Raw genomic sequence first — 17632 nt, 5'->3', positions numbered from 1 at the left:
TGATTGCCTTCTCCTAGACAAGTGCTCAGTGATTCCATGGATCCATTATGTCGTGGTAACAGCTAGAGACATATTTAACCTAGATGTCAAGGCCGACCCTGATTGTTATCTGATATCCCAAAGAAAGAGCTCAAGTGTCGTTATATGAGTAAGAAAACTCATCTTCGAAGAGACACAAATATGTTGTTAACAACGTCACAATTTTATTTTTCCAACGTGGTGACGATTGGCTTCCAAAATTATCTGAGGATCGTCACCAAACCATCCCACCGGTTTGTCCTCACGAGACTGCGTTTAGGAATAGTCCACCATCTGGTGGCATTCCCCCGTATGAAAAATCATTCTTCCTCGCCCTGCCCTTGTGACAAGGTTACCAAGCAGAGCACTGTGTATTTCTTACTTATCTGTGACCTTTACTTGCACCTTAGAATTATGTATTTGAAACCATTATTTAAAAAATGGCTGTAACAATGACAAAATCTGCAATGAGCCTTCTGTTCTCCCTAGAGGACCAAGACATATGTTTTTTTTACAGCCATATTTATTTTAAAATCAATGGCCATTAGAAAAAGTATGGTCTTTCAACTCTCCCCAAGTTTTATCTGTATGTGTGAACTATGTTTATATCCTTGTCATGTTTTTTATCTCTGTATTTTTGTACTGGTATTCTAAATGATACTAATAATTGAGTGTATACTGAGGAACGTAAATCGCACATATTTTGTACGCTTTTATGATTGTTTTGTGAAATAATCGAATAAAGCTTTGAAACTTGAACTTGATTGTAACATGCAGGGAGACAGGGACACAGCTCAAGTGATGAGCAGACCTATACCCTTGATGAAGTAAGATAATTGTGTACCAACCTATTTTTAAACTAAACGAAAGCACCAGAATCGTGAGTAAGGAACCAACTAACAGGGTTCAAATTGTTGATGTGTCCTATTTTTTACACTATTTTTTCTTGTGTGACTACAGGGACGGTCCATCCTTGAAATTCCCTAAGATGTCAGTAAACTGACTTAGACATGTAGGTAACCCATGTTGCCACTTTGTGATGTTGACTGGTGTAGTACAACATTGTTTGTCTATTGTTTGTATATGTATGTGTTTGTCATGTGTAACTGTCACAATGAAATGGAACAGGATAAACAGCAAAAAATAGAGACATAAAGCACATAAGAAGGGGTACAAGTTATGATATAAGTACCCTAGTATTTGATTATGAAATGTTCTCTTTTCAGCGTTGACCATTGGTGGAAAAGGTCCTAATTGTGTGGTCTGTTTATCAATGTGCATGCCTTTTTCAATATAAATTGCACAATGTAATAAGCTTTTCACTATAACTAGCAGGGTAAACGAAGATCCTGAAAAAAGCCAAATGACCTTTTGAGGCAGTTGTATTGGCTGAAACATGTCGACCGAATAGACACCTGGGATCATTAAATCCTAAGAGTGTCATCAATCTAATTTTTAATCTAGCCTTAAAGCCTACACCATTAAAAAATTATTTTAGGTTTAGGAGGCTATTTTAACACACCCATACCCCCTGCCTTCACTCAAAGTTCCCATAGTACTCCGCTTACAAACGCATCAAGTCCACTCGCGCATTCTGTGTGTGTGAGCGAGGGTTTAATGATGAAGCATGCCCTGGGTGAGGACCCTAATAATATATAAATGTATATATACATATACATATATTTACCCAAATTCTTTCTATATCTAAATACAGTTAGGTTTCATACATAGATCTGAGATAAATGTAAGGTGAGCACCGATTTACCTGGGTGCCGTTACTTACCGATCGAGGATACATTATTCATATGCACTTTATTAAAATCTAGGTATCCCCTCCCTAAGTTTGTTGAAACATAGTATTGGGGAAGATGAATGTGTACCTATCATAAAGACTTCTCACTCCTTCTTTAGTCTTTGTGTCTAGCCTACCCCACCAGGATAAAAATAGAGGAGACCAGGAAGATAATAACTTTTGGAGTCTACGTTTTAAAGCAGTAAAATTAAGAGCTAGTGTATCAGGTATGGTGGGGGCAAACCAGACCCCCTGGTATTTAATCTTATGGGGACACCACGAAAAGCAATAACAAGAGGAATTTAGCGGTAAAGTCTTGGTTTTCGAAAACTTTAGCTTGTAACCAGAGATATTAGAATATAAAGCAATCTCTTGTAATAAAGGATCCATGAAAGTGGAGGGATTATACATATAGATAAGAATATCATCTGCATAAGCAGAGAGTTTAATTTACTGGGAATTGAATTTAAAACCAATTATACTGAGGTTACATCTGACACATTCAAGAAAAGGTTCTAAACAAAGAAGGAAAAGTATCGGAGAGAGGGGACAACCTTGTTTAGTGCCTCCATGCAGTTTAAAATAGGGAGAGAAATGACCATTAACAAAGCCACAAGCACCTGGTTCAACATATAGCAGTTTGATAAAAGAAATACATTTATGGACAAAACGAAACCAACTAAGAGTAAAAAACATAAATTGCTAATTTATATGATCAAAAGCTTTTTTAGCATCAAGAGACAAGGCTGCTAGGGGAGAGGAATATTTTTTCCCATGGGTAAGAATGTTGGAGGACATTCTGGAATCATCAGATGACAGCCTGCCCTTAATAAAACCACCCTGGTCAGGTTTAATAAGAAGGGGGGTGATGTCCTCCAAACGAGAAGCAAGGAGTTTTGCAAAACTTTTGCAATCGTAATTGATAATTGAAATGGGACGGTAGTTATTACAGCGGGTATGGTCTTAACTAGTTGGGGATAATGACAATAAGGGCTTACAGGAAAAAAATCACTGCCTTTAGAGTTAGACAAAAACTAATAAAAAATCAAGTTATTTAGGAGCAAAAATAGAGGAAAAAAGTCGAAGAAGTTTGACTGAAAAACTGTCACGATCAGGAACATAAGCTTTTTTTAAAGACTTAAGAGCATCAGTAATTTCCTGAAGAGAAATATCATTTTCAAGGGGTAAGAGAGTATCAGGAATGGATTAAGGAATAGGGAGTCCCTGAAAAAAAGAGTTGATATCACACTCAGAAGGAGTTGTATCTTCTGTATATAGTAGTTCATAATAGGACAGAAAGGAATTTATAATGTTAGAGTCAGAGGACATCATCTTGTTGCTATGTTCACAATGAATAGGACCAATAGCTTTTCATTCCAATTTGATTTTTAAATAATTGGAAATAATGTTACCAGCCTTATTTTGGCTTCCGTGGTATTTGGACTTAATTTTAACAAGGGCATTACAAGGGTTGACCGTAGCAATTTTATTCAAGCAGACTTGGCTTTAATCAGATCCTGTAATCTCGAGGAGGATTTGGAGGTGATGTACATATGTTTGAGAGCCTTTATATGTTGGAGAGTTGAGAAGTACTTAGCATTAAATGCTTTTTTCTTTCTGGCAGAGTAGGCAATAGTGAAGGCCCTTAAAAGCATCCCAGTTAATATGAACAGAGGTGTCTTTAAATTGATTAAATAGAAAAAATAAAAGAGGCCGCTTCCAAAATAAAGGTTTGGTCTGACAATAACGTATTATTAAAACACCAACTGCCCTGTTTAGAGGTGTTGAGGGACATATCAAAGGAAACAAAACAGCAGCATGATCTGAAATAAAAATAGAACTGATTTCTGATGATTACATAGAATGGAGAAGTGATTTGGAAACCAAAATATAATCAATACGAGACATAGTGTGATGTACATTAGAAACAAATGTGAATTCACATATATCAGGGTTACAAGTTTTCCATACATCAAAGAATGTACGCGGGTAAATGGAGGATTGAAAAGCTTTGTGGGAATTATTAGGTTTAAACTTACACTTAGACTTTCTATCAGTGAACGGGTTTAACCAATCATTAAAATCACCAGCAACAATGATATTGGGATTAGAAACGGAGGAAAGTTTCAATTTAATTCTGTTGCAAAATTGAGGGTCTGATTTAACAGGGCCATAAATATTGAGAAAAGGAGACTTGCTTTTGAAATATAATAGCGCCAACCAAAACCCATCATCCATTGTCTCACATTCAGTTAATAAAATTGGAAGGTTCAGTGACTTGTGGAACAGAATGGCAGCACCACCTTTACGATTAACAGCAGGAGAAAAAATAACCTGATTAACCCTTTGACGTTTAAGTGATTCAACATCATTACAATGCGTTTCCTATATAAAAGCAACATGTGTGCTAAGTTTAAATAGATGAGGAAGTACCTTTCGATGGTTTACGGGACGACCCAGACCATGGACGTTCCACGAGACAACATTAACCATGATGCAGGGTGAGGTCAAATATACGGGAACAGGCCCAATTAGCTGCAAGTCCAAAAGAAAAGACAAAAAGATACCATTTAACAATATAAGTAGATATTTATGAGAGGAATAAAAAAACAAAAAAATAAAATACTCATGTAAGAACAATAATAGTGAGAGGGGTAATAAGACAGAAAAAAGTCAAATACAATAGAGAGAGAGTTAAGGGGAAAGAAATAAGAAAAAGAGAAATGAGAGACAGATCAGGGATAAAAATCCAGATCTGAATGAAAGCGGTTAAAAGGTTATGCGAAGGGTATGTTTACGCAGAGAACAAGAAAGGCAACAGTGAAGAAAACTAAAAAATTGTACAAGTAGCCTCAGACTAAATGGAAACGTAGAGACTAATTAGTAAAGTAAGACATATGCAAAAAATTACGAATATTAGTAACATACACAGAAAATAAATTTCCAAAAGAGGAAAAGAAAAAGCAAATTAGTCATAAACATAAAGAAATATATCATTGGAGCAGAAGCAGAAAAAATCTGTGAGAGGACTCAAGTTTATTTGAAAATGTGAAGCATTAGTCTCCATGTTGTGGTTTGTAATACTGCACAGAAAGGTTTTCAGTTTAGCTGGGTCATCAAAAGCATGTGAGGTGCCTTCATGAGTGATCTGGCAAAGGTATGGATGTAGAATGACATATTGAATGTTCAAGTGCCTCATCTGGGGAGGAAGAGCTAGGAATTCTTTTCGAAGGGCATTGTTGTGTTGCAAAAACATCCTGTGAAATAAAAAGGTTATGGCCAGACCAAATAAGACGATGTTTAACTTTAACAGCCTTCAGGACACACATCAGGTCTGTGAATTCCAAAAAGAGCATAATGATGCCATATGGTTTCGCTGAATGAGGCTGATAACGGCCCAAATGATGTGCATGTTGAATGTTGAGAGGAGGTGAAGATTGAAGATCCAGGAGATCCGGAAGAAATTTCGTCAAGAATTTCTTCAATGTTCTCAGGAAAACCATTAAGGCAAAGATTGTTCCATCTATTTCAATTTTTGAGGTCTTCAGTGTGTCGTTTCTGATTTTGAATATCTTGTTCTAACATAAGAATCTTGGTCGTTATATCGTGAAGAACCCCCACATGTTGTTCTAACTCCGACATCTTACCCTCCATAACAATCCATCAATCCTTAATTTGATGCAATTATTAATTAGTTGCACACATAAATGGTTGAAGTCCATGTACCTCACCCAAGTTAGAATCTAAAACAGGATTCTGGGAAGATAAAATAGGAGAAGAAGGGTCATTCTTTGCTCCCTTTGGTTTTGTACCCGAAGAAGACGATTTGGAGGATGTATGCACATCACTGGCCATCTTGCTATAATGAGTTGGATGCCGCATAAGGATTTGAGAGGAACAAATCTGGGCCATACCCCAGAGAGAACACTGTCAGCTCAAATGGTTTAGTGAAGAGCAGACTACAAGGAGATATCCAGAAAAAAGGAGGTCACAGAACCAAATTACCTCAATGTTGACACTTGTCAAGAGTTACTAGGCATCACAAAGAAGGACCAAAGTAGACTTCCAGCAAAAGGAACATCAAGGAAGCAGACCCAGGCTGCTAATAGGCAAAGTCACTTGTAGGCAGGCATGTTAGGGAGAAACTTCTTCAGTGTAGAAACATCAAACAGCCAGAAGGAGCCAAATCACTGCAGCATTAGCCAGGTCAAAGATGTATATCTCATAAACACTAGTCCAGCAATGTAAAACCAGTCAAAGTGAAGGAATATTAAACATATTAAAAAGAGAAAAAAGAAGAAAAAAACTTTAACGCGAGCGATGCAACTTTAAATGGCGGTCACCCGCGTCCTGATGAGGAGAATCACCCCCATGGCACACAGGTTACAGAACGCACCTGCAAGGTGCAAAAATGGCATGCAGACTCACTGCCGATGATATGAAGCTGAGGACCACATCCGGAATAGTCAGGTGAGGAGTAGAAGAGACCACAAAAACAAAAAAGCTGTGCTTCCATTCCGGAGCTCAAAGGACAGCCGACATCTTGCACCGGCGCAAAATCCACGCCCCAGTGATGAAGGATGACACCCATTCGGGTGTAAGAGGGCCCGTGCTCCTATTGGACCATATTCCTTTCCACACATCTCATTTATACTTTGATGAAATATTTTAGCCTGTGTTAGACCTGGCACCTTGGTGTGGGTCTCCCTTCCATTTTTTGCTGTTGTCTCATGTGTTTTTGCTGGTTATAGATGCTTTGGGCACAGTGCCACTGCTGTCCAGTGCCACAGTGCAAGTTCTCCCTCTGGTAAATTGATGTATGGATTAGTGATTCCATGATTGGCTGGTTTGGTTTACTTGTCAGACCCTGGTACAGTTCGCTGAGTGTGCACAAGGGCTGGTAAATCAAATGCTGCTGGTGAGCTTGCAGCACTGGTTGTGCCACCCGCAGAAGCAGCCTGTAAAGTGTGTCTCAGGTCTGCTATTGCAGAGCCTGTGTGCAGTTTGGTACTGCCATGTTTACTGGGCAAGTGCACCCACTTGCCAGTCCCTAAACCTTCCCCTGTCTGCATAGTAGTCACCCCTATGGTAGGCCCAAGGGCAGGGTGCATTGGAGGTAAAAAGTAGGACATGCCCTAGTGTGTGTGGCATGTCCTAATAGTGAATTACACCCATTTTCATTTATCACTATTGCAAGGCTACCTGTTCCCCAAAGGCCAGAATGGGCAGTTTGAATTTTACATTTTATAATCCTAACTGACTCAGGACACTAGGTAGAATTTCGAGTTTAGTATGCCGGAACTCAGAATGATAAAATACATCTTTTAGTGAAATTGGTTTTAACATTCTGTGTTCGAAAATATAACTTTTAGAAAGTAGGTATTTTCTTGTCTAACCATTCAAACCTGCCTCTGCTAGGTTGTGTATTCCTTGTCTGGAGTTTGAGTGAGAGGGGCTGGGGGATTCCAGGAGACAGAGTGAGTCAGCACAGGGCTGAATAGAGAGATCTGAGTGCAGATGGGAGGGAGGAGTTGCACCTGGGACCTGAATAGGGCTGTGCCTTCCTTCCACAATGATGGCTCCACCTCCTGTGGTGCGTCTGATGCCCCTGGCCAACACTGTGAAAGGAAAGAAGGAGTCTTGTCAACAAAGTGCTCCAGGATAGACCAGAACTGGTTTGGACTAGGCAAAGGCCTCTCTGCCTTCAGAGAACAAAGGGAAAATGAGTTTGAAAGAGGGGACCCAAACCACAGAACTTTAGATCACTTTTGGGAAACAAGAAGAAACCTTTGCTGAGGAGAGGAACCAGAGGACCTGAGGAAGAGGCTATCCCTAAGCTGAGTGCTGTCTGGGGTATTAGCCTGCAGTGGTTGCCTGACTTCCAGAGAAAGGAAAAAGGACTTTGTGATACGTTCATTCAACTTATGAAGGATCTCCATGGGCTTGAGATAGAGCTTGCCTCCTGCTGAAGTCTCAGGGTCAACAGATTTTACCCACCAGCTCCCCAAGAGTTCTTTGGAAGTGCCTACAGTTGTGTTGGGCTTTCTGCAGGAACTGCGTGTCGCAAGGAGCTGGAAGCGCGACTTATGAAGAAGAAGCCTGTCGCCACTGCTGAAGCTGTCCCTTTGCAATGCAGAAGCGCTCCTGACCCTCCTGGTAAGCCGCTCCCCCTCCACGCAGCTCCGCCTGTGTGCCCCTGCCCCTGCTGCCACTGTTAAAGACTCGCTGTGCCCATCCGTTGTCTTTTCTTTCTGTGGCACTCATTTTTCCCCCTCCTTTGTGCCCCGTTTTTTCTGCTCGGTGCTACTGTTACCCCCTCTTTTCTGCCCCGTTTTTCTTTCTCTGTCACTCGTTTTTCCCCCTCCTTTGTGCCCTGTTTTCTCTGCTCTGTGCCACTGTTACCCCCTCTTTTCTGCCCCATTTTCCTTTCTGTGTCACTCGTTTTTCCCCTCCTTTATGCTCCACTTTTTCTTTCTGTGTCACTCCTTTTTCGCCCTCCTTTGTGCCCCGTTTTTTCTGCTCTGTGCCACTGTTTCCCCCTCTTTTCTGCCTAGTTTTTCTTTCTGTGCCACTCATTCTCCCCTCCGCTGTGCCCCCCTGTGGCCCCACCCCCCTGCCCACTCGCTGCTCCCGCCTTCCAGCTGCTTCTCGCTCCCACCTCCCCATATATGCCGGACGCTGCGCGGCCGTGCCGGTGGCGCGCCAAAGGCACGCCTAAGGCATGCCCGTCTGCGCCCATCCGCGCCTGGACCACGCCCACCGCCAGAACCCCTGGCCCCGGCAAACGCCGCAATGCCAGACTCTGATACGACGCCAGCACCCTCCACGCACTCAGCGCCAGCCGAGACCGCATCTGCTTCCAGGCTGCCCCGAAACGCACCCACTGACCTTTCTCCTGCCGCACCTGCAGCTTCACCTGCGACAGAGCCACCAAACCACCAAGGACCGGACCCAACCACGTCCGCTGCATACTCCTAAACACCCGTTCTGCACGCAAACACGCCGTGAAACTCTGGGACCTGCTCGACTCCTCCACCGCAGACGTTGCCTTCTTGACCGAGACCTGGTGGAACGACTCCTCGCGCCCGACAACGCCATAGCCATCCCAGACGGCTATAAAATCACCTGCAGGGATCGCACCAACGGAATCGGGGGAGGAATAGCCATCGTCCACAAGTCCACCCTCAAGGTCGCCACTCACGCAGACGACACCCTCAACACCGCCGAACACCTGCACTTCCGGGTCCACACCGAACCCAACACCACCCTCAGAGGAACACTCCTCTACAGACCCCCGGTCCCCGGGCTCAGTTCAGCGACCCCCGTGCTGACCTCGCCAGCACACACGCCCTCGCCTCCACGGACTACATCCTCCTCGGGGACCTGAACTTCCACCTCGAGAACAACGACACCAACTTCGCCACCCTGATCGACAACCTCAACAACCTCGGCCTCAGACAACTCGTCACCCCACCCACCCACTCCCCCGGCCACACGCTGGACCCCGTCTTCTCCACAGGCACCCATGTCGCCTTGACCACACCACCGAACTCCACTGGACCGACCACCGCTGCATCCATTTCACCTTCAAGAAACCCACCATGCACCACCGCACCCAACAGCTGCCTCGCCGCTGCTGGAGCAAAGTCACCGAACACCAGCTGATCACCACACTCGCCCAGGACCCACCCACCAACCCCACCAACCCAGACACCGCAGCCCGCAACCTCAGACAGTGGATCGATGACTGCACCATCACCCTCGCTCTGCTCTAAGAGACCCTCCAACAGCCACACCAGCAAGAGAGCCACCTGGTTCACCGACAAACTCCAGACCTCCAAACGCGCATGCCGGAAACTGGAGAAGATATGGCTCCACAAACGCACACCGGACAACCACGCAGCCCACAAGGACGCCACCCGCAGACATCACCACCTCATCAGATTAGCCTAGAGATCCTCCTTCAAAGACCGCCTGGATAACAACGCACACGACAGCAAAGAGCTCTTCAGCATCGTAAAGGAACTCTCCAACCCCAGCGCCAACACCAACAACATCCCCCCTTACAAGAACTGTGCGACTCACTAGCCATCTTCTTCCACCGCAAGATCACTGACATCCACAACAGCTTCAACACCACGACCGCCCCGACTACGCCAGACTCCACCTCCCCTGTGAACACCACCAGCACCAACCGCCTGACCTCCTGGTCCAACACCAACGATGACGAGACACGCAAGGTCATGAACTCCATGCACTCAGGATCTCCGTCAGACCCGTGCCCACACCCACATATTCACTAAAGCATACGCAGCCATCGCACCCCAACTACGGAAGGTCATCAACATCTCCTTCGAAACAGCAACATTCCCAGAAAGCAGGAAGCACGCCGAAATCAACGACCTCTTCAAGAAGCCCAAAGCGGACCCCAAGGACCTCATGAACTTCCGGCCCATCTCCCTGCTCCCGTTCCCGGCGAAGGTCATCGCGAAAATCATCAACATGCAATTGGCCTGCCACCTCGAAGACAACAACAACTTGGACCCATCCCAATCCGAATTCAGACGAAACCACAGCACCGAGACAGCCCTCATCACCGCCCCAGACGACATCAGGCGCCAACTAGACAACGGCGAAACATCAGCGTTCATCCTCCTGGAGCTGTCAGCCGCCTTCGACACGGTCTGCCATCACACTCTAAAGACACGCCTCCTAGAAGCCGGAATCCAAGAGAAGGCCCTTGACTGGACCACGTCCTTCCTCTCCGGCAGAACCCAGAGCGTCCGCCTCCCTCCCTTCCGATCCGAAGCCACCGATATCATCTGCAGTGTCCCCCAGGGCTCATCCCTCAGCCCGACGCTGTTCAACATCTACATTGGCCCCCTCGCACATGTTGCCCGCCATCACTACCTCAACATCATCTCCTATGCGGATGACACCCAGCTCATCCTCTCACTCACCAAGGACCCACACACTGCCAAACTGGATGAGGAGCAGCCGTCTGAAGCTGAACTCAGACAAGACGGAGGTCCTCATCTTCGGACCCACCCCCTCAGCCTGGGACGACTCCTGGTGGCCGACCACACTGGGAACAGCACCAACACCCACCGACCATGCACACAACCTAGGATTCATCCTCGACTCCACCCTCTCCATGTCTATGCAGGTCAACGCCGTCTCCTCCTCCAGCTACAACACCCTCCGCATGCTCCGCAGGATCTTCAAGTGGATCCCTACCGAAACAAGAAGAACGGTGACACAGGCCCTCGTCAGCAGCACACTGGACTACGGCAACGCACTCTATGCAGGAATCCCAGCCAAACACCTACGACGACTACAACGCATCCAAAACGCCTCTGCCCGATTGATCGCCAACGTCCACCACCGCAGCCACATCACCCCCCACCTGAGAGACCTACACTGGCTCCCCGTCGACAAGAAGATCACCTTCAAGCTCCTCAACCACGCACACAAAGCACTCCACAACGCCGGACCAGCCTACCTGAACAGCAGACTCAGCTTCTACACCCCCACCAGCCAGCTCCGCTCCGCTCCACCAGCCTCGCCCTCGCCGCTGTCCCCCGCATCCAATGAACGACCTCTGGCGGCAGATCCTTCTCCTACCTCGCCGCCAAGACCTGAAACACCCTCCCTACCCACCTATGGCAGACCCAAGACCTACTCGCCTTCAGAAGACTGTTCAAGACCTGGCTCTTCAAGCAGTAGCGGCACCCCCCCCTCCCCTCAGGGTCTTGAGACCCTCACGAGTAAGTAGCGCGCTTTACAAGTACTCTGATTGATTGATTGATTGATTGATTCGCCGGAGAAGAGGATCGACGTCACACCAGACGCCACCGCATCATCGGAGAAGCGCGTTGCTGCAGCAGCCGCTGTAGTCGCATCACTGGGAAAGCGTGTCGCCGCTGCAGCTGTCGCATCATCACCGAAGCGCCTTGCATCGCCTGGGAAGAGGATTGACGTCGCATCAGATGCCGTTGCATCACTGAGAAGCGTGTCGCAGGGCCTGTCGCGACTCAGAAGAATTGTTGAGTCGCCGCACGGTCGTCGGACTTGCACGCATGGTGTTGCATCAAGGAGAAGACGCCATTTTATACATTGCATCGAATCTTCATCGCATCACCGCGCTGCTGGTGGCATCGCCACGGAAGCGCAGTAAGAACCAGATGCATCACCTCCCCACTCCGACAAGAACTGACGCATCCCCTATGCATCAGTAGGAACCCAACGCATCACAGTTCTTGCGTGAAAGGAACCCACGCATCACCTTCCCTGCAACACTTTCATTGTATAGCGTTACACATCAAAAGGTACATTGAACTCAAAGTGTCGCCTTTTATATCTTAAGAGAACTAAGCTAATTCTACCATTTTTAAGTACAGTATTGGGGATTTTTGCTGTTTGTGGTCTTGTGTTAAGTCTATATAAAAATACTTATTTTTATACTAAAACTTGTCTGGTGTCCATTTGTCTTGTTGTCACTGGGTTACTGTATGTGTTCACAAATGCTTTACGCACTGCCTCTGAGATAAGCCTGTCTGCTCGTGCCAAGCTACCAAGGGGGTGAGCAGGGGTTATTTTAGGAGTTTACCCCCTTACCCTGACTAGACGCAAGGGTCCCTATTTGGTCAAAGGTCCCTACCTCTGCCAACTAGAGACCCCCGAATTTAACAACCTGCATATGAATAGCACGGAGCAAAACTGCTGCAAACAAACCTTACGATTTTGGCAAGGAGGTGGTATTCTTCCTAAACTTTATGAAGTTTTTACTCGTTCTTCATGCCTTTGGTAAAGGTTTCTCTAGAAATCCCAATTTCGCACAGTTCAACGGTTTGCTCTTGGGCAACTCAGAAGAATAACTACAGTTTCATTGCATTAGCATGTAAAAGCGGCCTCGATGTGTATGACCGAAGTGTGAATAATGTGCGTTATTGATAACCAGTGGCGGCTCGCAGAGGTAACGCTGTGGGGCGGTGAGGCGGGGAGGGGGAAGGGCGTGGTGGGAGGGGGTAGTGGAGTCTGACATACGACGGCAAAAGTGAACGTATGTAAACAAATAAATATCTGCTGTCCTATGTCGGACTCCACTACCCCCACCTAGCCCCACCCCAGCCCTGCCTCACCACCCAGGAGTGTTACCCCTGCGAGCCGCCACTGTTGATAACAGCGGTATGATGCAGGTTAGTGTGTTTGCCAGCGAAAGGGCCAGCTTTAGGGCACTGCGACCCGTGCGGCCGCACTGGGTTCTGACCTGTGGAGGGGGAAGCTCACCTCAGGGGGAACTGTGTTTAGCAATATCCTATGATTGCAGAAATGAGGGGCACTTTGCCAGGTGGTAGTGAGAGAATCAGAGGAGGCGGTAATGAGGTGTGGGGGGGGGGGCAAAAGAGATTGTCACACTGGGCGCCACCAGTGCTAAAACTGGCCCTGGCCAGCAATATACTTGTTCTATAATGTTATAAAATGCCGTGTTAAAAAAAAGACACAAAAGGAGATGTTTCCGTTTAAAAGAATCTGTATTTTCCCAATAACACACACCCCTGCCTTGTAATGCAGCACCTTGGATCTTGAACTATCATCACCACTTCCTTTTTAAGGTAGGGCTCGTGTTTTTTCATGTGTTTAGTAAGCATACCACTCACTGTGGAAGAGCAAAGACCATTCTGAAATCAAAAACTCCGTCTGTGCCCAGGGCCTCACTTTTGATAACACTGTCAGACCTTCAAGGCGCGCGCCCAGCTTTAATAAATAGACAGGAACAGGGAGCGAGCACAAAGTCCACACTTTTCACAACCCAGGTCTCCGTTCACATGCCTTGGTGCGCGCATTCACCCAGCCAGGGCCTGGATTCCCATGAAACTCCTAACAATGTTCAGACAATACCAGTCGGCTGTGGGCTATGCATCAAATATGCAACCTCCGTAGCGATGGAGAAAAGAACAGTTCAGTCCACTGATGCCACATGAGACTCAAGCGAAGGAAAATCACTTGGGGCGCCGATCTTCTTGCGTCACGAATGTTTTTTCTTTTTTTCTTTAATCAAAGACGTACCGTGTTCTACATTCAATCCTTATTCGTGACAGCGCACGAGGTGAAGGTATTATTACGGAGATATGTTAGCTAATGAAGAAAGTGTTACTGTAAACAGTGAATGGGCAACTGTTTTTTCAAATTGCAGTATTTCCTATTTCGAAGTAGACAGTGCTGATATGTGTGTGTCCAGGGTCGGATTGGGATCACAATTCGGCCCGGGCACTGACGAAAAAAGTGGCCCACATTCAAGAGGCGTGGCCCATATTTAAGGGGCGTGGGCCACATTCAAGGGGCGTGCCCTTTCATGAAACACCATTTGCACAGACAAGGAATGAAAGTGGGAGGATACTGTTCTTGCACACGACACAGGGCCAAGGTGCCAATGGCCTACATGCTGAGCAACTAAAAAAAATAGCAAGACCCCTTTTTGTCACAAAATTATTCCAGCCCTCCAGCACAGGAGCACCTGAAAAGCAGCAAAGCCCCTGCTATTACTAAACTACTCAGCCCTCCCAGACCTTCAGCTCAGGAGCACATGAACAGAGGTAAGGCCCCTGCAAATAGTAAATTGATCAACCCTCCAGGCCTTGGGAAAATGTCCTGGCAGGGGAGCACAAAACACAGCTTTCTGGGTCATCCAAGGTAGCCAGGTAGCCAGGTAGCCAGGGGGGAGGCTGAGGTGAAGCTGGTGCATCGGAAGTGCCTTCCCAGTGTGTTCTGGCAGTTTGAGTGTTTACCATTTACTGCAGTATTACCCTTGTACCTGTGTGTGGTACCCTTTTGTAACTTGCACACGTCACTTTTCTCTTGTAACACACTGTTTGTTACCTCTCACTTTTGTTTGCTTTAGATACTTGCACAAGTGCCACCATTGCTTACGTAACGTTTGTTCTTGTGCTGGAGTGTCTGCCAATAATTACAGTATTATACCTCTACTTGTATTTTGTACGCTTTTGTAACCTGCACACATATCTCTTTTTCCTCCTGTAATGTATCGTTTGCTCCTCTTGTATTTTGGTTGCTCACTATTGTCACTTTTGATTCATGTAACTTAACGTTTGCTTTTGTAATTTGTCCACTTATAATTTTCTCCTCATGTATTATTGCTGTTCCTAGTGTGAAGCGCTCTGACACCTTCGGGTAAAGTCCGCACTATATAAAATCGCATAAATAAATAAATAAAACAAAAAAATTCCAAACATCACCAGGCCCCCACAGCCAGACCCATTCTTCCTCGCCCACTATGCCCTGAATGTGAAGGGCTGTGGGCGAGGTGTTAAGACTAACACCGTTTCTGGGCTGCATGGGCGCCAGGGGGCCGAGGTGCAAATGGCTCAAAGGCCTGAGAAACACCTGGCCCCCAGGGAGGCCGATTATTGCAAACAATCTCCCCTCCCCAGCCTCAGCTTGATTGCTTGGCAGGGTAGGGGTGAAGGAGAGCCCACAGCTGACAATCGCTGTCTGGCCGCACAGCGAGGCTGCTTTCATTTTCTCAGTCTCTGTCTCCGTGCACTCTGTGGGCCGTTTTTTTTTCTCCCCTTTCCTAGTCCACTCTCTGTGGACTGGGACAGGGGAGAAAAAAAACGGCCCACAGAGGGCACTGAGGCACCGGCCCTTCGGCCCATTCCCGAATGCCCGCCTTGCCAATCCGCCCCTGCGTGTGTCCTTCAGTCAGACACATGGCTCAGGAACACCCAACCTTCGAGTGGAGGTGGCGGTGTAAATGCAAGATGGCGGCTTCAAGGTTTGATTTCATTGGTCTCAATTAAGGCGTATTTTTTAGAGATAAATTGACTTAATACTGCCTTTTACTTGAAAGTAGTTCCTCTCAAGGACCAAAGTGGACGAAAACCTTTCCTTCGTCATCCGTAGAAACAAAGTAGCCCAGAAAAATTAAATGCACAGATTATACATACTGCCATTAGTACTGCAAAGTACGCTGATTTAAAACCTCCATTTGTCACAGTACTAATAAGAAGGTTCTGAATTCCAAAGTGGAGTCTGCTTAGTAGGGAGGTTTGAGCAAAGGATTTACTTCGATAGCACAGTAATGCACTGTCGAGTGAAATGCTTCAGCTTCGCTAAGTCAAAGTAACGTGGTACGCCTAGCAGAAGTGAGGCATTGCTTCACAGTGTCCCATTGGTGAGACATTTCATCGCAAGGTATTGTGAAACTGTAAAAAGACCGGTGGATGATGTGGAGGTTGGACACTTAGGGCTGGCACAATAGGGAAGGGGATGTGTGGGCAGTGCTTAATTTGAGACGGTGGTTGCTGGTGGGGGCCATTGGCACTGATTTTTGGGAACAGGTACTTACTTTTCTCAATCAGACATTTGCCAAGGTCAAGAGAGGTAAAAACGTGCAAAATGAAAGTCAGATTGAAAGAAGGAAGTGCAAACCCTCACAAAGGGAGAAAGCAGGAACCTGCAAGAGTGGCATAATGGGGGAGGGAAAGTCTCAAAGTGGATGAAAGAAATATGAGGTGGATGTAAGACTATGCAGCTTTGGTATTCAGCACTCCGACTTTTAATTACACTGGTCGAAGGGTTCTGAGCAGATCTTTGTGCACCAACATTTATTTTTTACAAATTAAGCACTGGGGGCAAGACGATCCATGACTAGAGTTGGGGTTTCACTTTGCCTAGGGAGAGTGTAGATGGTGTACGACTGCTGCATGGTGCCAAAACACCCACAGCCCTCTGTCAGAGGCTTAGGTTTGGTGACGAGACCTTATGTACTTTTTCTTTAACTTATAGTGTCTCTACTTTCTCCTCCTGCAACACTCTTAACATGGTATTAGCCTGCCATTGGAAGGCCCCCAGCCTTACATTGTGATATGTGCACAATGAATAACTAGTTCTCTGGAACCTAAATGTAAATGCAATGTCACCCAATGTCTGGCCATATTGCACTTTTAATAGTAGAATGGGCAGCGTGTGACTATTTCACTTAGTACTATATTACAATAACATTCAACAGTAATAAACAAATGTAATAGGGCCTAATTACAAACTGCATTTTGTGGTACATTTGACATTGGTTATCCCTAACCTACATGCAGAGGTTTCACCTGTGTAGATCTCCTCAGACATAGGCAAGCGTGTTAGTAGTAAATGTGGGAGGGATGGGGTAGTGGCTGGAAAAATAGGAATAATTATTATAATATGGGGGTGTAAGAGAGAATTAAGGTGGGGTTTAGGGAATGTTAAAGAGGGTTTTATGGAGGGACATGCACCCACCCACAAAAAAGTTGGTCCATTGCTATTCACAAGTTGCACTTTTATAGTTACTACAGCCATTCGTTTTTTTAAATAATTAAATTAATTCTATACATAACATTTGGTAACTATATATAAGAAATACATAGTAACATTTTAATTTAGGGAGCATTTCGTAAAATACATTTAGCAAAAACGTGTTTTAATTACATGTAATGTTATTAAATTAACTAAATGTTAATACACAATTAAAATTTTATTTTGTTCTACATTTTATGTTGATGTATAACATTAATTTACAATAATATGTATCCTGACATATTTTAACTATCTTTTTTAAGTTTAATAAACTTTTTTACATTTCCTTTTAGTTTACCATGGGGTGATATCTGCCCCGGGGGCGGAGACTTCCGCACATGTGTGAAAAGTTACTAATAGTCACTTTACAGTCATAAATTAGTCTTCACCTTCTATAGTAAATCTACACTTGTAAATGATTAATAGCAAAAAGTAGTACAGTAACTACAAAGCATAACGTGTAAATGTACACAT

This window comes from Lissotriton vulgaris, chromosome 8, assembly GCF_964263255.1.
Source record: "Lissotriton vulgaris chromosome 8, aLisVul1.2, whole genome shotgun sequence".
Lineage (NCBI taxonomy): Eukaryota > Metazoa > Chordata > Amphibia > Caudata > Salamandridae > Lissotriton > Lissotriton vulgaris.
The sequence above is the reverse complement of the archived record's forward strand: the minus strand, read 5'-3'. Positions refer to the sequence as shown.